Source organism: Rutidosis leptorrhynchoides, chromosome 5 (assembly GCF_046630445.1).
Source record: "Rutidosis leptorrhynchoides isolate AG116_Rl617_1_P2 chromosome 5, CSIRO_AGI_Rlap_v1, whole genome shotgun sequence".
Classification (NCBI taxonomy): Eukaryota; Viridiplantae; Streptophyta; class Magnoliopsida; order Asterales; family Asteraceae; genus Rutidosis; species Rutidosis leptorrhynchoides.
Window position 1 is genome coordinate 175,252,100 of NC_092337.1, and position 25,323 is coordinate 175,277,422.

Below are 25,323 nucleotides of genomic sequence, written 5' to 3' on the forward strand. Positions count from 1 at the left end.
TTTTTTTGTGTATTGCATATATATTACATGAAATGTTATCCATGATTCTTGAAATCTCTACTATTCATATTCATTACTTTCAAAATCTTTGCTTTCTCGTTATTTTGGATCATTGAACTTTCTTTACAGATGGCGTCTACGAAACTCTAGAATGGAAGGGTTTGGATTACCGATTTAAAGGATCCTATAGCTCAAGCCCCTAGACCTGAATAGGCCATTGCGAATTGAAAGTCTTTAATCGAAAGTTTACCTGATTACATACTTATCATTTTTAAATCTCGACACGTCATACTGCCATTATTGCATAAACGAAGTATAGACACATCATATCTTATCATATCTTATCATATCTATCCCAATAGACTTTGTTTAACACTTTTCCTAAATTTCCTCCGTAAATTACGGAAATCTTTTTGCTATATATACGTATTCAAGGAGACGAATATATCATTCAGTATCCAGCACCCAATTCATATCAAACCCTATCCCAAACACATAATATGGATTCCTCGAACTCCTCGAGCTGCAATGGTAGCGTAACAGGAACAAACGAACCAATCAGTCATCATCTATTCTGGATGAATTAGGGATGGGTTCGTAGCCAACTCAATTAATGGAGACAAGAAGAAGGTGATCCCTTCCACCAACCGAATTCACCACTTGGCAAAGAACCTGAGGCACTTACTGGCGAACCAGTCCGAAACACTATTTTCTCTCTTCTTTCCAGGGTATCTAGTCACGATTATATAATATCGAAGATTCTAGATCTTATTCATCCCCTTGTTCCAACCGCCAATCATCCCGGAATAGTAGAAGAAGTCAACGAGCTTCGCGCTCGAGTGGTGGCTCTGGAGAATATGGTGCGAATTCTACAAGCATCGGCAGCACCAGCAGCATAACCAGCACCACCAGTACCAGCAATACCGCCAACATCACCAACACCGCAATCACTGAAGGCACCAGTATCAGCAACACCAGTACCATCGGCACCATCAACATCACCACCAATAGCATCAACTTCATCAACAACAACATCTGCATTCCACGCCTCAACATCACACTCAGTACCTCAAACATCAACATCATACGCCCATAGATACCAAGGAATATTAGTAATAATGAGTTAAGATGTATTGACTCATTCTTCCTAAAGAATTATATATGTATACTTTATATATATATATATATATATATATATATATATATATATATATATATATATATATATATATATATATATATATATATATATATATATATATATATATATATGGTTTGGAACAATACTAAATCTTTTCGTACTAAGCTATTACATGTGAATCTTAACTAGTATGTACTACTTGGTTAATTCATATCACTAATATGCTATGATGTACATCCTTCGTTAAATGACTTAACAGTCGTTAATCACTGCTTCAACACAATAAACTCCATTTCATAATAAATCAAGTGTAACGACGAATGTATTGATTCATAACTTCATTAGCGAAATATTTCGCGACAATTATGAAATCTCTAAGGTTTTGGAGATTATTCATTCTCGTTTTAACCGTAAATCAAATGAGTTTAATATTATATTAACTCATTAAATCCATGATTACATCTGAAGGAAAATATATATGTACGTATATTTTCATGAAGACTGTAATTAAAACTCTTTTGTACAAACTGTTAACTGTGAAAATATTTTTACGGGTAGGTAATACCCTAGAAATATTTATATCTCACATTAATATGTTACATTATACATTCTTCAATTCTGATTCTCATGAATTGTATTCATTCGTATTCTGTGATGAATTATCACATCAAATCACCGAAACTATCATTCATTACTTTTGAAATTTACAACATTTCTTCGTCAACCGTTAGATCAGTTGACGATTACAATTAGTGTTTAATCATCTAAAAATAAAATTTCTTGAAACCATCTCGGATTGATAACCAACGATTCAAATTCGTTAACCCTAATAATGCTGATGAAGCAGCAAAAGCTATAGATGGTCTTAATGGTCAAAAGTTTGATGACAAAGAATGACGTATTGAAAAAGCTCAGATTTGGAACTGAAAAACGGATTTAGCTAACCATAAAGGAGACAAAAGACAAATATAAGGACCAAACCCTATATTCAAAGAATCCAGGTAATTCTGGATCCGATGAAATCTTTAGAGAATATCTTGCTCTGAAGTCATGTTAAAAGCTTGCGGAAAATTTTTCTTCATCAACTTTCGAACTTAGAAATTCCGAAATATCATCATAAATATCTTCGATATTTCTGAAGATATTTTCATAAATATTCTCGTCCGAAATTATATACCTCTTCGTGCTATCTGTATTACATTATATTGGAAACTTCTGTAAAATCCAAGTATAAATTATGAATAAATTCTAGAGAAGTGTTGGGAATTGAAGCATGAGTTAGTATAATATAATGACGTCAAGCCAACGTGATTATATTACAGTAAGTCATGCTAAATTGTTTATGGAAGATGATGATTCATAGATCATCATTTGCCATGTTGCACGACTCTTACATTCTACTTAACCTCTGAACATATCAAGAACATATATTCATGATAGTTCTATCCTCAGTGATTCTGGTAATTTAATAAATCAAATCATGATATTACGTTCCTTTCTGCTTATAACAGTAGGTCCATTCCTAAATTCATATCTACAAATTCTGGACCATTACTTGCTTTACAAAAGCATGAAGCTTCGACATATAAGGGAAAATATAAAGCCCGATAACGACACCGAAATTACAAACCATGTACATCAATGCGTATAGCGACATAAAGACACGGGAGAATTAAAAACACTATAACCCCAAGATAAAAGTAGAAGAAAATAAATTCCTCTGGTGGTAAATGAAAAAGAAGAATGACTGAAACGATAGTCAAAAAAATATCCAGGATAAGAACTGGATGGAGCATTTTCACAATCTTTGGAAGTATGAATTGATGAAGAAAATATATAAGTGGTGAAGATAATGAAACGGAAGAAGCTAATTTATAGCGAAATTCCAGACACAGCAATCGAGGCAATTCACCGCATTTAATTAAAGAAAATCCAAAATTTCTTAATTACCGGAGAATCAAATCTTATAAAGATTATAAAGATTTTCTTTAATTCATTGAATTTCGGAAATCAACTTTAACTATATCAAAAGTTAAGGCGAACATTTAATTTTCTCATTTCGATATTTTACGATAGCTTCGTTTATACTCTTCCTATAATCGAATCGTTTCATCCATATTACCCAATGTTGATAAAACTCTATTTTTCAACTCATATTCATCATTCTTGTTGTAAAGAATGACGATCTCAATCAAACTTCATGACTATGATTTTCATGAACTCCTCTCTATTTTGTCTACCCTAATATTGTGGCATAAATGCTCAAGGTTTAAATAAGCTCACTATTATTCATAATGAAATGTCCCGTTCATATTGATTATAAATGTTCCATATTAATTGATTTCGTCGCGAGGTTTTGACCTCTATATGAGACGTTTTTCAAAGACTGCATTCATTTTTAAAATAACCATAACCTTTATTTTATCGATAAAGGTTTAAAAAGCATTACGTAGATTATCAAATAATGATAATCTAAAATATATTGTTTACACACGACCATTACATAATGGTTTACAATAAGAATATATTACATCAAAAATAAGTTTCTTGAATGCAGTTTTTACACAATATCATACAAGCATGGACTCCAAATCTTATCCTTATTTTAGTATGCAACAGCGGAAGCTCTTAATAATCACCTGAGAATAAACATGCTTAAAACGTCAACAAAAATGTTGGTGAGTTATAGATTTAACCTATATATTATCAAATCATAATAATAGACCACAAGATTTCATATTTCAATATACATCCCATACATAGAGATAAAAATCATTCATATGGTGAACACCTGGTAACCAACATTAACAAGATGCATATAAGAATATCTCCTATCATTCCGGGAAATCCTTCGAACATGATAAAAACGAATTCGAAGTACTAAAGCATCCGGTACTTTGGATGGGGTTCGTTAGGCCCAATAGATCTATCTTTAGGATTCGCGTCAATTAATAGATCGGTTTACTAATTCTTAGGCTACCAAGCAAAAGGGGCATATTCGGCTTCGATCATTCACCCATATAATGTAGTTTCATTTACTTGTATCTATTTCGTAAAACATTTATAAAACTGCATGTATTCTCATCCCAAAATATTAGATTTTAAAAGTGGGACTATAACTCACTTTCACAGATTTTTTTTACTTCGTCGGGAAGTAAGACTTGGCCACTGGTCGATTCACGAACCTATAACAAATATGTACATATATATCAAAGTATGTTCAAAATATATTTACAACATTTTTTAATACGTTTTACTGTTTTAAGTTTATTAAGTCAGCCGTCCTCGTTAGTAACCTACAACTAGTTGTCCACAGTTAGATGTACAGAAATAAATTGATATATATTATCTTGAATAAATCCACGACCCAGTGTATACACGTCTCAGGCTAGATCACAACTCAAAGTATATATATTTTTGGAATCAACCTCAACCCTGTATAGCTAACTCCAACATTACTACATATAGAGTGTCTATGGTTGTTCCAAATAACATATATACATGGGTAGATATGATATGTCAAAACATTTACATACGTGTCTATGGTACCCAAGATTACATAATATATTAGAATACATGTATAATATAATATAAGTTAGCTAGGATATGATTTGTATAGAATTGTTACAATAATTCTCATAGCTACAATAATCAAAAATATCCAATCTTGTTTTACCCATAACTTCTTCATTTTAAATCCGTTTTGAGTGAATCAAATTGCTATGGTTTTATATTGAACTCTATTTTATGAATATAAACAGAAAAAGTATAGGTTTATAGTCGGAAATATAAGTTACAAGTCATTTTTTTAAGAGGTAGTCATTTCAGTCGAAAGAACGACGTCTTGATGACCATTTTGAAAAACATACTTCCACTTTGAGTTTAACCATGATTTTTGGAAAGAGTTTCATGTTCATAAGAAAAATCATTTTCCCAGAATAACAACTTTTAAATCAAAGTTTATCATAGTTTTTAATTATCAAACCCAAAACAGCCCGTGGTGTTACTACGACGGCATATGTCCGGTTTTACGGTGTTTTTCGTGTTTCCAGGTTTTAAATCATTAAGTTAGCATATCATATAGATATAGAATATGTGTTTAGTTGATTTTAAAAGTCAAGTTAGAAGGATTAACTTTTGTTTGCGAACAAGTTTAGAATTAACTAAACTATGTTCTAGTGATTTCAAGTTTAAACCTTCGAATAAGGTAGTTATATATATATGAATCGAATGATGTTATGAACATCATTACTACCTCAAGTTTTGTGGATAAACCTACTGGAAATGAGAAAAATAGATCTAGCTTCAAAGGATCCTTGAATGGCTTGAAAGTTCTTGAAGCAGAATCATGACACGAAAACAAGTTCAAGTAAGATTTCCACTCGAAATAAGATTGTTATAGTTATAAAAATTGAATCAAAGTTTGAATATGAGTATTAACTTGTATTAGAAAGATATCTTACTGTAAATAAGAAAGATTTTTTGAGTTTGGATGATCACTTTACAAGATTGGAAGTAAGCTATCAAACTTGGAAGTATTCTTGATTTTATGAAACTAGAACTTATAGAATTTATGAAGAACACTTAGAACTTGAAGATAGAACTTGAGAGAGATCAATTAGATGAATAAAATTGAAGAATGAAAGTGTTTGTAGGTGTTTTTGGTCGTTGGTATATGGATTAGATATAAAGGATGTGTAATATTGTTTACATGTAAATAAGTCATTAATGATTACTAATATTTTTGTTATTTTATGAGATATTTCATGCTAGTTGCCAAATGATGGTTCCCACATGTGTTAGGTGACTCACATGGGCTGCTAAGAGCTAATCATTGGAGTGTATATACCAATAGTACATAAATCTAAAAGCTGTGTATTGTACGAGTACGAATACGGGTGCATACGAGTAGAATTGTTGATGAAACTGAACGAGGATGTAATTGTAAGCATTTTTGTTAAGTAGAAGTATTTTGATAAGTGTCTTGAAGTATTTCAAAAGTGTATTAATACATATTAAAACACTACATGTATATACATTTTAACTGAGTCGTTAAGTCATCGTTAGTCGTTACATGTAAATGTTGTTTTGAAACCTTTAGGTTAACGATCTTGTTAAATGTTGTTAACCCATTGTTTATTATATCTAAAGAGATGTTAAATTATTACATTATCATGATATTATGATATATTAATATATCTTAGTATGATATATATACAGTTAAATGTTGTTACAACGATAATCGTTACATATATGTCTTGTTTCGAAATCATTAAGTTAGTAGTCTTGTTTTTACATATGTAGTTCATTGTTAATACACTTAATGACATGTTTACATATCATTTATCATGATTAAACATAGTGTATCAATATCTTAATATGATTCATATGTATTTAGTAAGACGTTGTTATAACGATAATCGTTATATATATCGTTTTCGAGTTTCTAAAATTCAATAGTCTCATTTTTATGTATATAACTTATTGTTAAAATACCTAATGAGATACTTACTTATCATAATATCATGTTAACTATATATATAACCATATATATGTCATCATATAGTTTTTACAAGTTTTAACGTTCGTGAATCACCGGTCAACTTGGGTGGTCAATTGTATATATGAAACCTATTTCAATTAATAAAGTCTTAACAAGTTTGATTGCTTAACATGTTGGAAACACTTAATCATGTAAATAACAATTTCATTTAATATATATAAATATGTAAAAGTTCGGGTCACTACACATAACACATTTCATGTGTATTGAGATGCTTGTATAACGTCATCATCTCTCTCTGAGAAAACCTAATCAATGACACTCTTGTTAAATCCTTTATATAACCTCCGCATTAATAATAAAATGCACTTCGTAGAATTTATGGATCGTAAGATTTAAACGCTCGAAACAAAACAATACTCTATTCGTTGGAATTCATGCAAGGCCCCGAGTATACCTGGGAATGTGAAGACCAAATAAAACGAAAATATTCTCACCTGTTTACAAATGATGCCGACTGATGGCAACAACTAAATTTTGGGACGAAATTTCTTTTAACGGGTAGGTACTGTGATATCCCAAAAAATTTCTGATTTAAATTTAAACTAAACTTCGACTGTTTCCGATGATTCACGAATAACCGGTTATAAAAAGATATGAAAATATATATGCGTGTGTATATACATCATTTACAATCATTATTATTATCAGTATTATAATTATTATTATTATTAATTATCATTATCATTAATATAATTACTAATATATTATTAGTATTATTAGTATGAGTATTAATACTTAACATTAATATTAAAATAAAAAAATATCATTATTATTATTAATACTATTATTATCAAAATTATTATTATTATCATTTATCATTTATTATTATTATGATTTAATATGATTATTAGTATCACTAACATAATCTATTATTATTATTATTATTATTATTATTATTATTATTATTATTATTATTATTATTATTATTATTATTATTATTATTATTATTATTATTATTATTATTATCATTATTGGTATTATTATTACTAATATTATTGTTATACTTATTATCATTATTATTGATATTATTATTAATTATCATTATTAATTATATTTATTATTATTAATATTAATATAATTATTATTATTAGGATTATTATTATTAACATAATTATTATTATTAACTTTTAATCAGTAATCAGCAATATTTAATAATGGAAAACACGACAGATACCTAAATTAGGTATTCATTCAACTTTTTAATTTTATATTTGTATGTATTAATCGTGATCTGCTTCCATTTTTTTTAGGTATCTGTTTTTTTTTTATTTCATCGTGAATGCTTTTAATTTTTTTATTTTTCTTCTATGATGTAATCTAGTCAACACACACTCAAATTTGTGTATAAGTTAAATCATACGAATGTTTCATCAACAATTATCAAATACTGCAAGTTGTAAAAAAAAAAGAAACTGCAACTCGTACTTCTCTGTTCTTATACATTTTTCAAAAATCTCGAGTTCGAAATTTATTTCAAAATCTGTAATTGTGGTTTTGTTAGGAATAATTCAATTAAACTTCCTGCAAAATTTCATATCCCAATTCCTCATAACGAATCTTAATTTTGGAGTCAAACTTTATATTTCAAAAGTCAAACTTTTTGTTCATCATCAAATTCGAGTTCGTATTTCGGTTTCAAGTGCAATTGACGATACCAATAGTTTCTAAATATGATTTGCAAACTTTTTCCTGAATAAAGCATATTCTAAAATCAACTTAAAATCAAAAATCGGATTTTTTTTCTCTCTTTTCTTTGAACAGCAGCAGGCCTTTTTTTAACTCTTTTAATTTTTTTATTTGTTTTGGGTCTGATAAATCTAAAATCACGATTATAATTGGCTTCTGTTTCAAGTTCCATGTTTAATCTAACAATCTCGTTGTTATGATAAATTAAATTCCAGTCGAGTTATTCTATGAAGAAGAAGAAGTGAAACATAAAACAGATTAAGTATATTTAGTATAGGAAATTAATCAGAAAAGTTCAAACAGCTTGAATGGTTTTAGGAGTTTGTGTGTGAGCGTGAGGTCTCGGGTTCGAGTCCCGGTCGTGGAATATTTTTTTAGAACAAGCTTTTAAGGTAGCACTTTATTTTATTATTATTATTATTATTATTATTATTATTATTATTATTATTATTATTATTATTATTAGTTAATGTTATAATTAGTATTACTCCTAATATTTACAAGTATCATTATCATTAATACTAGTATTATTATCATTATTGATACTACTAAAAGAATCATTTTTAAAATTTTCAAAACTTTCATTTTTTTTATTTATTAAAACTATCATTAATCATTTAAATATTATTAGTATTATCTAATATTATTATTATTAGTAGTATTACTATCATTATAATTAGTAATAATTTGTATTATTATTATTAGTATTATTATTAAAAGTATTATCGTAATCAAATATAGCTTTTTATATATTATTATCGATATTATTACTATTACTAATGTTAAAGTTATTATAAACATTAATATTTAAAACATAATTATAATTAAAAAGTATCACTTTAATTAAAGTTATCAAAATTATCATTTCTAATAAAACTATCATTTTATTAAAAATTAACATTGTTATTAAAATTATAATTAAAATTTCATTTAGGTTATTATTATTATTATCGTAAAAAGATACAACTTTATATTTATACTTATTAATATTATTTTACTAAATAAATACTCGTTGCATAAAAATATATTCAAAACCTACAACAGAACTATATTTATATTTTTATAATGAACACTGCTTAATTAATTATAATAAATATATTTAATGTACTATTTTCAAATAACATATAAAAATAACATACATATATACATATATATATATATATATATATATATATATATATATATATATATATATATATATATATATATATATATATATATATATATATATATATATATATATATATATATAAATATAAATATAAACATATATAATTGAAATAACAAATATATTACTATAAGTAATAAATTATACACAAACTGGTTTGATTAACATTATATGTTCAATATACGTGTTAATACATAAATAATTGATATATGTTCGTGAATCGGAGGTCAACTCTACATTTGTTCAATGCTGTCATATGCATATTTACTACAAACTATCGTATCGTATCGTGAGTTCATCTGCTCCCTTTTTATATATTTTTGGGCTGAGAATAAATGCAATATTTTTATAACGGATAGACATAAGTGCAAACTATTATGCGACCAACATGAGTACTTTTATTGTGTTGATATGTAACATGTTATTGTGTTCATATGAAACATGCAAAACCCTGCTTTGTAATATCATTAATTGCTAGATAATGAAGAGGCAAACAGAATTATTATAAATAGCGCTATTGGGAGTAACGTCCCGCACTGTTGACCTCAGGTCAATTGGTGGTATAATAATGATCTCGACAATTACATATGTATTGTCTCGGGGTAAAATCGTTTAGTTTTGATATTATACGCTCATGGCATACTTTTGATATACATGATATATCGTCTTTTATTAAATCTTGTGATCTATTACTGAAATTATTATTTATGACAAACCTATGAACTCACTCAACCTCGTGTTGACTTTTTAAAACATGTTTATTCTCAGGTAATTAAATATTTCTTCCACTGTATATCTGCTGCTTTGATGATGATTGTTTGCTATGCTTGGAGTCTTCATTACATATCATATCAATTAAAGACATTTAATGCTCTAAATACAATGTAATCTATTTATCTTCCGCTGCAAAACTCAATAAAACGTCTCATATAGAGTCGTTCTCGTTTATACAACTGTGATTTGATATAATTAGTCACAAATACCCCAGGCCCTATTTGGGGGTGTGACAGTCCCTTAGATAACAACATGAGTATTGTAGAGGGGGTGAATACAATTCTTTTCATTTAAACAAATAATCAAACAATTAAGTGTATTTAAACAGATAATTAAATAAGAGTCATGGGTATTTTTCAACGTTATTCTTCTATTGATATGAATATCAAAGAATTACAACTATTCAATGGCGGAACAAATACTTGGTTGATACAAATTACACCTAAGTTAGCTATAGAGGATATCTTAAGCTTTTACAAGGTTCGGACTCAATTTAATTAAACCTACACCAATAAATATTACAATATTGGAGATATCTATTTATAGGAGTCATATTAACCAGGTAATAGATCTATTATCCATCAAGACATAGGATGTCTGTACTTGTGTAGACAACATCATCAGAGATCATGCTTTCATTCTTTCCTCTTTGGTAGCTATTTGCAGGAACACTCCAAATTGGTTTGATCACACTATTTAAATTAACAAATAGAATGTTGGGTTCCCTAGGCATTGACAAAGAAATAACCCATGTCTGCACATGCATTAAACTTCTGCATTCCCACGTGGTCTTGTAAGGTCACTTGTTAGCCGCCGACGCGTGTCCTTTTCTGTTCAACTTTGTCTTCTACTTCTGTTGAATAGTACAATTGATGTAGACCACATAGAAAAATATTATGCTTGTAGTGGAGCATAATTGTCTAAGTGTTGTATAGTGCTACCAGCCATGCTGGTTCTTCTACGGGTTCACTTGATCTTCTTAATTTGCTAGGCACACATCCTGTGATGGTTGAAGAATAACGTCTATCTTGTGCTGATATACTAGGCAGCATACTGAGAAACTTGATACGGCAAAAAATGTTGTCTAAACATAAATAAACATATGCTGGTCGGCTGTATACAATGGTGTTTTGTCATAATTCAATACTTAATCATTTTGGGGACTCAACAGCGTTTGCTCCACGTGCACAAACCAGAGATTTTTCATTATTATTTTTGTGCACATATTGTATGTGTTACATGGGGTGTTTATATAGGCAGATCTAAATAAGGAAACAACTTAACGAGTAAGAAAAAACTCAATTCTAGAATTTTCTCCCATTAGAACCATTCTCGCGACCGCAATGAAATTCTGGTGGTCACGAGTTTTGTTTTCTCAGCACAGATGTGATTCTTGCGACCATAACTTTAAACTCGCGGTCACCAGTTTCACAGATTCAGCAAACCTTGTTTAATTCAAACTTCGCACTCCAATAGTGTTTCCTTGGTTTGAAGGTTGAGCATATGCCTAATGCTTTACATGTAAATCAAACAACTTATCTTGAAAAGATTTTAAAGCGTTTCAGTATGAACAAGGAAAAACTATTAAGTAATCGTATGGTTGTTAGATCACTCAATGTTGACACTGATCCATTTCGTCCCGGTGAAGATCATGAAGATTATCTTGCTTCACAAGTTCAATGTCTTAATTCAATTGGAAATCTTTTGTATCTTACAAATTTATAAGACTTGACAATTCTTTTGCAGTTAATTTGCTGGCAAACATCAACTCTACTCCTACCAAAAGATACCGGAATAAGATCAAACACATATTTAGATACCTTTGAAGAACTACTGACTTAAGATTATTTTATTCTAATGATTCAAAACAAGATTGGTTGGCTGCAAATGTAAGTTATTTATCTGAATCATATAAATTTAAATCCTAAACTGGATATGTATTTCTAAATGGAGTTATCGTAGTTTCATGGCGCTCCCAAAGAGAAACACTTGTTGCAACATCATCAAATCATGTCGAAGTAAATGCATTACATGAAGCTACACGAGAATTTGTTTGGTTGAGATCAATGGCACAATCATTACGGATTCTTGTGGACTAGAACACAATTAAAGTCCAACAATTATCTATGAAGATAATGCAGCTTGTATAGCATAGTTGAAGAATGGTATATCAAACGTGACCTAACAAAACATATACCTCCTAGATTCTTCTCATACACTAAAAATATCATTAAGTACAACCAGATTGAAATGAAATATGTGTTCAATCTAGCAATAACTCTGCTGATCTTTTCATCCAATGTTGCACATATCACTATTCGCGAATTAATCGATCGGAAATTTGGAAGGAGTAATCAGCAATTCGTGGATTAACGGGGATTATCGAATTGTACTTTATACATTTAAATATTAAATTTCAAAAATTATAGTTGTATATATAGATGAAAATCGTAAACATAAACATAAACTTCAAAATAATTGTCTAAAATTGTTCATTTTGTTCAAAAACTACGATAACTACTTGAGGAGAAGTCAACTATATGTTGCACTCTTTTTAGCTAAAGATTTTTTTCTCATTGGGTTTCTTTAGCAAGATTTTAACGAGGGGGGTACTTTATCTAATGAAACAAAATTGTCATTCAATGTGAAGTGTTAAAAAATATTAGAAAAGTGGATGGCAAATTTTGTTGCATTATCACTTGTTATTATATTTTATCTTAAGTGCAAGTAAAATAAAAGTACTTACATGGTAAAACATAAATACTTTAAATTTAAATGAAAAAAAAAGAGAGATGATACAGAATCAATGACAAGTTTATTTTTGTATTATAAAAATTGAAAATGTAAGCTCGTAAACTTGTATCATTACTATTACTATATTATCTATTAGACAAAAATGATGAATAGTACCAAGGGTGCTTTCGTCTTTTCATCCTTTTTTTTCCTTTTAACTAAATTCCATTTAACCACAAACACCCCCCACACTTTGTTCAAAATTTAAAATCGACCCCCAAAACAAGGGGGCAAACTGTTAAATCAACATTTTCATAAATAATTTTAAATAAACTCCACTCAAATATTCAACGGGTCATATCTTCTCGCTCGCAACGAGTTAAATTTTTTCGACACCATCGTTAAACTCGAAATAATTTTACGAACACAATGTCACTAACTATACGCAAAACGGACACTCTTTAAAAAATGCTAAATATTTGGGGTACTTTTCATACACGTTAATTTTTCACTCACAGGCTCCGTAACTATTTTCATCTATTAACAACAAACACATATGGGTCTTATTATTATTTTTGAATTATTTAGTGATTTTTTGGATATATCTCAGTAAATCTTCTACTCTTAAATCATACGAAGTGTTAATATAAGATAACGACTTAATTGCATTAAATTTTTAAAAGTCAACAATTTCATAGCGAAACGCGGTGATGCACATATATTGTTAATTTAAAATAACATTTAAATCTTTGACGGGTTATACCTTTTAGTTCGACTCGATTTGCGCTTCAACGACATGATCGTTAGCCACGAAATAATTTTACAAAGTAAACACAATAAAATACATTAAAAATCGAACCCCCGGCGTGAAGCGAGGGTTCGAAAACTAGTTTTCCACCATTTCAACCTTAGACAAATGTTTAGCTTTTTTTTAATATATATATATATATATATATATATATATATATATATATATATATATATATATATATATATATATATATATATATATATATATATATATATATATATATCTAATCTAATCTTATTTAATTATTTAATGAAAAATTTATAAAAAGACTTAAACCACTCATAACTAACGAAAACTTAATTATGGGTGTGTTTAGCTCAACTAGCTGGAGATGAAATTTATAGTTGGAACTAGTAGCTACAACTAATTTTTAAGCTGAAAGCTGGAGCTTATTTTTTATAAGTGTCTGGTAAACTAACTGAACCTGAAAGCTTATTTTGCAGTAAATTCTTCCTTTATCTAAATGATAAACTTTGATCAACAGTAGCCCAAATATGCTTCACTAACTTGCACTTTATGCTTATATCCATGTACCAACAAGTAAAACCCCACAAATTGTTCACCTCCAACAAAATTACAGGCTTGTAGGACTTTCCTACCCCTTTCGAATTGCTCATCCACACACAGAAAAAAGGAAAGGTTAAGGCTACTCAGTAGCTATATACTTTCTTTTTGTTCCAATGTAGGCTATATACCGAGAAAAATATCAATCTAGGCCATAAACTTTAAAAAAATGTGTTAATGTAAACCAACTTAACTTGTTAACCTAATAAATAAGGTAGTTTATTTGACTTTTTTTTTTCTCCAAAACTTTGACTTCGAAATTCAGATTCATTTTTTTGATTTAGGATCTGTAAATTTACATATAGTTTCATGAAGAGATTTCGATCACATTTGTATTTTTACATTTCGCTAAAACCTCTCAGATTGATCCGGAGCTCAAATCGGGTCACGGTTTCGGTGAAAGATGAACTCGAGATCAACCTCTATGCATTTGTTGTTGATTATCATTTCTGATGATGTACGAAATTTTGCTAAAACCTCTTCGTTTAATCTGAAGTCAATGTGTTGAGAGAATCATCATTGATCGATTTTGTAGATTAAACTTCAAAAAAAGTATATTTTTTTTGTTCCAATGTAGTATATATACATCAAAAAAAATACTAATGTGGGTCACACACTTTCAAAAAGTGTATCGATGTAAACAAAAGGTAATCTGTTTAGCAGGTAACAGGTTACCTCTAGACAAAAATCTCGCCAACGGTGACCGACTTTGAGCATCTCCTTACCAACGTCACCATCTTCGGCGCCACCGTTATCGTCTTCTCTGACTGTAATCCACTCCGTCACAACCACCATCGTCGTTTCCGCTGTTGTGTAAGTGACTTTGCTTTTCTTACGACTTTCTAGAAGTAAGGGCTTCAAATTTGCCGATGATAATGCCCGGGGAACGAATTGATAATTTTTTTATTGGCCAATTGCTTAATATAGGGTTTTCCACTGCGTCAAACACTTAGCAATTCCCCTTTGAGAGTAATTCCTTCAGATTAAAAAAAATAAAAAATCCCAGTGATATGAATCCTGATTATTTATTTATAATGGTACAGCTGTTTGTTAGTGACTAAACATCGAGACTTTCGGTTATGTTTATCATATAGAAGTTTTGAACTTCTAATTCTAATTTAAGATAATCAAGTTTCAAAGGTGACACTGTATGTGTTTATATTGTTGATTGTTGAATGTGGCGACTACTGAATCATTTTACGTTGTTTCTTGATATTGATTGAATAAATACCCATGTCACACATGGCCAATTACTTGGTTCACAAGCAGCCTATAGGTAACTCTTGTCTGAAATGGAACAAACATATAATTTTACCAACTTATTACTACGCTCTTATTTTCCAAATCTATGGCAAATATTGTTTTTTCTTTGTGTATTCGCTCCTACATTTAATAACGCAATCGGAACTGATATTGCTCTTTATTTTCAAGTAATCTTTGTTTTCTTCAACAAAAGTTGCTATTAGCAAAAGTTCAAGTTCTTTATGGTGTGTACGTCATTCGTTCATTTTCCTCAATGTTTGTGGTTTTCATTGTGTTTTTGTATCTTCCTTCCAGTTGCAGACATCTTGCAGTCAGTTCCGAGATGCGCAGTGTGGGAACCTTAGTTGAATCTTGCGCGGCTGGCTTCATATATCATAACTTGACTCCGGTTTCTTAGTTAGGCGAGTTTGGTTTTTATAAATTTTATTTTTTTTGTTGTGACGGTGATACATTGAACAATTTTCATGATTCTTTTTTTTTCTTTAGTGTAGCTTATCGCACTAGGCTTCTATTGGCCGGATGAGTTTTGACAACTTGAGCTGGATAAGGAGTATATTTGAAATGTAGAGGTGCAATTATCCTTGAATAGGATATTGGCCAAAGTTTTAGAGTCGTACTAAGTCTAACCTTTAAAGATGTTAAAAATTTTCTTATTGAACAGATCAATTTGCATTCTTAATCAGCATATATCACTTTTGATTGGGTAACGGGTCAAAACTTATTGTTTTTGTGTAGATTTTCATTTTAATACTGACACGTGCTTTTCGAATATGATAATCTATTTTATATATACACCAACAACCAAAGGTATGTAAAGTTTTATATCTACAGCTAATTTAGCATGTACTAATACGGTATGATTGAATAGTTTTGGTTTTATATTCGAAGGTTTTTGTATTAACAAGGTATCATGATGTCCTTAAGGTTTTTATTTTGGCAAGGTATCATGATGTCCTTAACTGTTAGGGAGTAAGGGCTGCAATATTGGGTCCACACCCACTTCATCATCGTAGCGTTTACCCCAAACCAACAAGTCCTTTAACTAGATGATAGCTGTTGGTTACATTAGTTTTTTGCTGTTAAATGGGGTTGGATAGTTGACTATACTAGAAGCTGGAGCCTGATATGTGTTTTCTTCAGTTATTAATTACACAATGTATTATGCATATTTAATAGAGTTACTAGCCGTAGATGTATCCTGATTTAAGTTTACGACAACTAATTGTATAAGTTTTCTTATAGTTGTTTTGGAGATTGTATAAGTTTTCTTATACTTGTTTAGGAGTATTTAATTTTACAATTTCTTTTTACACGTTATCAACTTTTCGAAGAATACATTAAGAAAACTCATTATAATTATTTTTTTTAGAAGATCATATCCATTGTCATTATTGTCATTATAATTATTTTGTTACAAATTGTACTACAGAGATCTTTTTGGGCACTAAGCTACAATGCAAGATCTCTTTAGATATATCACTGATCGTTTGATCGTTTGTGTTAATTGTTTACTTTATTTGGTGTTATAAATGAATGACCTTTGCAACCTTCAGTGCTAAAGAATACTAACATTTGGTTATTAATCATATTTACGTACAGATTGTTCTTCACTGATTCTACAGCAAAATGGTAACAATTCAGATTGAAAATATTGTTTTCAACTTTTATTTTTATCTGCTTCAGTTTCGATTGTTGCTGACATTTGTTTATTAACTCACCTTATGACGTCCTTACTCTTTGAAATGAACAATCAACCAGTTTCTGAGGTTATATCTCATCAGTTTCGCCTCTTCCATGACGAAATACAGAAGAAATAATAACTATGGTAAGATTCGTCTCTGCCTATTTCTCTAACACATTTATAATCCGATCTATCCTTTTTAAATCATTGTTCTATACTGTTACGATTTATATGTTCATTTTCGTTCCATTTTCTATAGCAAACACACACATTTATTGTACAAAACTGATGCTTATAAACGATATAATCTGGAATGGATGAACAATTTATGTTGTTTGGATTGTTACACATCGACCTTTTATAACGAGTGGGCGTGTTGTGTTTCTAATCATGTTCAACAGGAGTTGTTATCCAGTATATGCCTGCTCGACAACAAAATACAGGTAAACTGTTGTTAATGTTTACTATTTTTGTGAGTTTTATGCAGTTAGAAACTTAAGTGGTTTTAGCTATAGCAGTTTATTTTATTAATATAGTTGGTTACTGTGGTTTTTAGTCTTTAGATTATAGTTTTGAGACCACATATAGTGTTCAACTTTTGTGCCACTCTTTTTTAAACATGGTGTTTATCTTTTGTGCCATTCTTTGTTAAATGTATTAATAAGTTTACTTATTAAATGTATAATGAACAGGTTCTTTAAAAAAGTCACACCAATGCAAAATGCAGCTGTTGTTGGTACTAGCCAGTGGCGGTACCAGGATTTTTTTTCACTGGTATAATGACCCGAAAAATTTCGACTAATTTTAAATCAAACTCACGATACGATTTAATATTTTTGACACAATAAGCAAAGTCTGTTAGGTAGAGTCTCAAAAATTTTGAACTTTTTTCATATATGCAATTACCCTTCGACTATCTCCGATGATTCACGAACAACTATTTGTAAATAGATACATATATATTTTATATGTATAGATATGTATATATTTGAAGTATAATTTAAAATATTACATGCTTTAATTAACTATGTAAAATAAAACTAAAATATGATATTATTATAATATATATATATATATATATATATATATATATATATATATATATATATATATAAAGTGAATTAAAAATAAATATTAAATGATTGTAATACTCGTTTGATGTTCCGATTGACATTAAGCAAGTTAAAAACTTATATGATTTTTAAAATAAACGGTGATCCGAAAATAAGTGATATAAGTTGTAGGCTTATTAGAAGTATATTTGGGAGCTATTTATTAAATTTTAAAAACTTTCTATATTTTACCTGGGTTCGAGCGCGGACAGTTGATTTAATTTTTATTTAATAGTTATAAACAATTAATGACCATTTTTATAAAATAATGATTAGAATAAATAAAGATGTTTAATATAAAAATTTGAGATTCTTCTGTGTACTTTTATCCATTATCATCAGAGTACGAATTTCAGTCGGTGAATGAAATAGTAGACGACGGCTAACTTAATCACACGTTTATATTATTTATATTATTATATATATATTTCTGTCTCAATTAATCGAATTAAAAGGTGATTTTAGTGTTTGCTTTCTTGACTTAATTTACCATAATACTATTGTAATATGTATACATATACATATATGCATAAAATGCATACACTCACCCACTAACCCACTTGTATTACAAATTAACTAGATCAACTTGCCCAGCTCACTGTCATCACTTTCTATATATTTATATATACATACGATTCAGTGGCATGAAAAACAACTTATTTACTAAGCAATCACTTCTATTTTTTTTAAAGGCAAGAAGTTTATTAACAATCATTTCTATCTAACCATCTCATGAACACCATCTCCATCACCAATCTGATAACCACCTTCATCAAACTATAATTCACTGTTACTAATTCGGTTCATCAAATCACCAAAACTGTTTCTATTCTTTTATAAACCATCACCATAACCATCCTCTCAACTATCACCTTAGACCACTCTATAATCACGACTGCCGCCATGTTTCTGTTTCGCCATCGCAAAACACCATAAACGCACCCAGAACTATCCTGGCTACTGCTATACTGCCGTTCCATTCCCGTTATCATTATTTTCTTTTCTTTTCGGTCATGAACAACCAACAGCCACCACACGACTACTGATGTTACACGTATTCTATAAAAAGGATGATCGAGTGCAGCTACTATAGTTTCCTTGCCAGAATGATGATGATATCCTGCAATATGTTTCAGTCGACCACCACAACATCAAAATCTATATTTTTTTTCTTCTTTCCTTCTTCTGTCACGAGAAGGTGAAGTATGATGATAATGAGATTCCATGACGATTACTATGATGATGAACCGAAGTTCCTGCTACGTTTATCATGTTGTTCGAAGAAGCCACCCAAAACCACCATTGTTACTATTCATCATCTCTTTAATGTTAAACACGATTACTGTTACTAACCGAAAATTTTCCCAAAACTACTCCTATTCTTGTTACGATCGAGTAGACAAAAACCCAAGGACCACCATTATCATCATAACCGATTAACTGTTACTGTGACGAATTCTTTCTAATACAACTAGGGTTTCGGTTTTATGCAAAACCATCGATCCTCAATTTATCCTTGTGTTTGGTTTGATTAAAAGAAATGGATACTTTAGATCGTGTTCCTGCTCAGCCCATTTATCCAGTTTGGTCCAACATCTATAAGCCCAATTATGATTATTGGTTGTGTTATATTCGATCGATTAGATTAGAAGAAAAAGATGAAACAAATTAAAACGGGTGATATAGAAATGAGGGGTGTTTTAAAACAGAAAATGAACGACGGAGGAATGGTTGGTGTTGTTGGTGTTTACCGAGAGGTCGTGAGTTCGAGCCTTGGCAGTGCCTATTTTTTTTTTTTTTTTTTTTTGAAAACTTTTACAATCTCCTTAAAGGTAGTAATATATTCAATATTATTATTATTATGATTATTATGATTATTATTATTATTATTATTATTATTATGATTATTATGATTATTATTATTATTATTATTATTATTATTATTATTATTATTATTATTATTATTATTATTATTATTATTATTATTACCATAAATATTATTATTTATATTATCATTAAGAATTATTATTTAATATTATCACTATCATTATAAGTATTATTGTTATTATTATTATCATTATTTTTACTATTATAATTATTATTATTATTATTATTATTATTATTATTATTATTATTATTATTATTATTATCATTTTATTAAAAGTATTGTTGTTATTAAAACTATCATATTTTTTTTTAGAATTAACATTTTCATTTTTTAAAAGATATCATTTTTATCATCATTATTAAAACTATCATTTTTATATGTTAAGGTCAGTTACAAAGCAAGGTTACATATATAGAGAGAGAATGATTTTTATACACAGGTTATGTATATGTTATTTTGTACACGAGATATGTGTACGGTTATTAAAAATCGCAAGGCAACCTACGAGGGAGAAAAGGATACGAACATACTCTGTCAAGCATTTATGAAAAATGGTTTCGTACACGAGATAGGTGTACTCTATTTAAATCTTGTGGTCTATCAAAATGACTGAATTTTATTGTTTATGATAAACCTATGAACTCACCAACCTTTTCGTTGACACTTTTAAACATGTTTATTCTCAGGTATTAAAGAAATCTTCCGCTGTGCATTTGCTCATTTTAAAGATATTACTTGGAGTCATTCATGGCATATTTCAAAAGACGTTGCATTCAAGTCGTCGTGTTCAAAAAGACTATTATTAAGTAAATGGCAGATTAGTCATTCATATTATTGGAAAAGATATACCAATTGGTATTTTGAAATGAGTTGTCCTTTAAAAGAATGCAATGTTTATAAAATGTATCATATAGAGGTCAGTACCTCGCAATGGGACCAGATTTTGAAGACTTCGTCCAGGTGGATTAGGACGGGCCTTTACATGTGGTATCAGAGCGGTGGTCTTAACGAACCAGGTCTTGCATTAGTGCGTCTAACTGATAGTTGTTAAGATGCATTAGTGAGTCTGGACTTCGACCGTGTCTGCATGTCAAAAGTTTTGTTTATCATTCCTAGTGAAAAATTACCTGCTTATCATTCCTAAGTCTAGACACGTCTTACTGCATTTATTGCATAGATAGTGTATAGACAGATTCATATCTTAGCATATCTGTTACTATAAACTTTGTCTGACAGCTTCCGAAGATTCCTCCGTAATCTATGGGATTTTGGTATTATATATACATATGAAAATTATGTATTGAAGGATACCAATCTAAGTCCTATAATCTATTTCATATCAAAAATCCTTTATCCGACGGTACAAGATGGAACTCGCAACCAGTTCAAGTTCCTTGAATTGCGACAGCTATTCCGATATGGATTTCCACTGGAGCTCCGAAAACAGTGCAACCAGAATGGACCAACCGATTAGTCATCTTCAATTCTGGATGAATTGGGAATGGGTTCGAAGTAGACTTAATCAATGGAGACGAGAAGAATTTAATCCTTTCCACCCACCAACCTACACTCTTGGCGAAGAACATGAAGCACTTACCGGCGAACCAGTCCGAAACACCATTTTCACCCTCATTTCCCGAATATCTCACCATGATTATATACTATCTCAAATTCTAAATGTTATTCATCTACTCGTTCCAACCGCCAATCATTCCGGGGTAATAGAAGAAGTCAATGAGCTTCGCGCTCGAGTAGTGACTTTGGAGAATATGGTGCACCACTTGTAAGCACCAGCAGCATCACCGGCACCAAAAATACCATCAGCATCAGCACCAGCAATACCAGTACCACCAACAACAGCATCCACATCCCAAGCCTCAACTTTACAATCTGTCCCACGAGCATCAACATTATAAGCACCATAGATACCAAGGAGTACCAACACCAATGAACGATGAAGTATTGATTCATAACTTCATTGGAGAAATATTCTGGGAAGAATATGTGGTTTCTAAAAGTTTTAGAGATTACTTATTCTAGTCCTAACCGAAAACCAGATGAGTTTAATATTATATTAACTCATTAAATCCATGATTACATCTGAAGAAAAATATATATGTATATATATATATTTTTATAAAGATTGTAATTTAAAAGTTCTCTTGTACAAACTATTAATGATGAGAATATTTTAACGGGTAGGTAATACCCTAGAAATATTTAGATCTCACATTAATATGTTACACTGTACATTCTTCAAATCTGATTCAACAGTCATTACCTATCCTATTTGCATCCGCAAATATATGTATCCGTTCACCGAAAAACAATCATTTTCATTCAATTACATATTCTAATTTTGACAAATCAGAATCCTAGTCAAGATTTGACAAGTGGCATAATGAAGAAAATAATGGTCAAAATAAAATTGATTAGTAACCAATTAATTAACTACGTAAAATTTAAATCTATACTAACCAAATCCTAGCTAACTATTCCTATATCCGTTATGACTATTTCCTTATTACATTTTATTTATTGTCATTTTAATTATCGCAATTAATTATTGCAAATTTAATACTCGCAATTTTATTTATCGTTATTTAAATACTGTTATTTATTTTACGCACTTTAAATATCGTTATTTAAATACTGTTATTTATTTTAAGCACTTTAAATATCGTCATTTAAATACTGTCATAATATACTAGTCTTGGTTAATCCCGAGACAATATAATATAACCTTGATTAACTGCATTATATATTGAACTATTGGACTATTGAACTATTGGACTACTAACCTTGGACAATTAAAAAGTATTAAAAGAGTAGGAAATATTAATTATAGCACATTTTGATTTAGAATATCGTTAATAAGTTACACCTTCTACAGTTAAACATTTCTTAAAGTTTGCCACTTGATTTCATCTTAAACAATCATATATATCTTGACGATTACAACCTACGTTCAAACCCTTTGAAATTCTTGAAAACATCTCGGATTGATAATCAATGATTCAGATAAGTTAATATAGAGAATGCTGATGAAGCAGCAAAAGATATAGATGGTCTTAATGGCCAGAAACTTAATAATAAAGAGTAGTGTGTTGGAAAAGCTCAGGAAAGAAACTGAAGAACGGATTGAGCACCATGAAGGAGACTGTGGACAAATCACAAAGACTAAACCTGTACTTAACGAATCCAGATGATTCAGTATCTGCTGAAACCTTTAAACGAATATCTTGCTCCTACTTATTCTAAATCCTTGCGGACAAATTTTTTCATCATCTTCTGATCTTAAATATTTTAAATTCTAAGATATCATCATATCTTTCGTTATAAATATCTTCGATATTTATGAAGATACCCTCATAAATATCTTTGTCCGAAATTATTTATCTCTTCGTGCTATCTGTATTAAATCATAAAGGAAACTGTTTTAGTTTCTATATTTCTGTAAAATTTTAGTTTAATTTATGAATGGTAGATGTGTCAGCGGAGGTGTACGAAATATACTATTATTTTTAATACGAAATACGATACAAATTACACAAGTTTTAGTTAATTTATTTATAGATGGGATATACCTAAACTCTGCTACAACACTTTAGGCAGTGTACCTAATCGTAGAGTAGTATAGTTTTTAGTAAGTCCAGTTCGTCCCACAGGGAGCTAGCTTATTTTACACTATATTTTTAAACAACTATATTTATACAAAATATGTATAATTATATATAGTAATAATATATAAAAGGGGGTTTACCGTTTAATGACCAGTTTTTCGATTTTAAAACTTAAGTCACAATTAAAACCTAATGCAAAATATTATATATAACTTAATTTAAAGCGTAAAATAAATAACGATATTTAAATGACGATATATAAAATTGCAATAAGAAATGAAATAAAATAATTATGCTTATTTAAACTTCCGTAATCATGATGTTTGACGTTTTGATTTTAATTTTTTACTCTGGGTTAATTGTCCTTTGTCCTGGTTTATTTGATACATCTATCTGATTTTTGTCCATAATAGTCCATCGGTCATAAATATAAAGTGCGAGTGTCCTCGTCAAATTACCCTTATACCCGAAGTCAAATATTCCAACTAATTAAGGATTTAAACTGTGACACAGTTATCACTTCTGTCAACAATTACACCAGTTGTCACTGTATGTAATCCACCCCTGTTTTAATTAGATATGAATATTAATTTACCCACTTGATCAGTTTTAATAATTAATTACCCAACCCGAATAATTAATTAAATGATTATAATAGATTCCGTATGAACGTCACTAAATAGGACAACCATAATCATTATTAATTATTAGGTTAATTAATTTGAAGATAGGTTCGACAGACTCCAATGAGTTGTCACTCAATTAGACAATACCCCTCATCTATTAATAGTCTATAGTCCAATGTCTACAAGTGTCGGTCTTTTGTTCAACCTTAATTATGGTCCAAAGTTCAATAACCCCGTATTAATATTTAGTCTAACATCACAATTACTTTGGCTCAAATAAGCATAATAATAACTTAAATATGAGACATTAATTTAAAAAGGAAGAACATAGCTTACAGTGATTATTAATCGCGCAGTGTTACACGGACAGAACTCCGACTTTAAAACCCGTAATTAACCGTTACATTAACTAAACTAATCTAATATAAAACTAAACTAATAATAAATATATATTATATATATATCGATAGAGAGATTGATGGTGTAGGTTGATCGAGCAGAAGGCTGGAGTATTTATAGGCGAATTTGAGTCCTGGTGTGCTCCGCGATCGTGGAGGTCTCTTTTCCAACTCACAAATGAATTTTAAACATGGGCTGCTGAATTTTTTAATATATATAATATAATACATATAATTTTATATAATTATATATATATTATATTATATTCTTGTGCATACTTGACTTGTA

At 29.6% G+C, this 25,323-nt stretch overlaps 1 long non-coding RNA gene across 1 annotated transcript; it reads left to right on the forward strand.

The window, feature by feature from the left end:
• Positions 1-15,146: 15,146 nt before the first annotated feature.
• On the forward strand, positions 15,147-18,313 carry LOC139850620 (uncharacterized). Its single transcript, XR_011760089.1, has 6 exons — positions 15,147-15,256; positions 16,001-16,107; positions 17,306-17,335; positions 17,465-17,531; positions 17,789-17,830; positions 18,080-18,313. It is a non-coding gene; the product is annotated as an uncharacterized lncRNA (long non-coding RNA).
• The last annotated feature ends 7,010 nt before the right edge of the window (positions 18,314-25,323 follow it).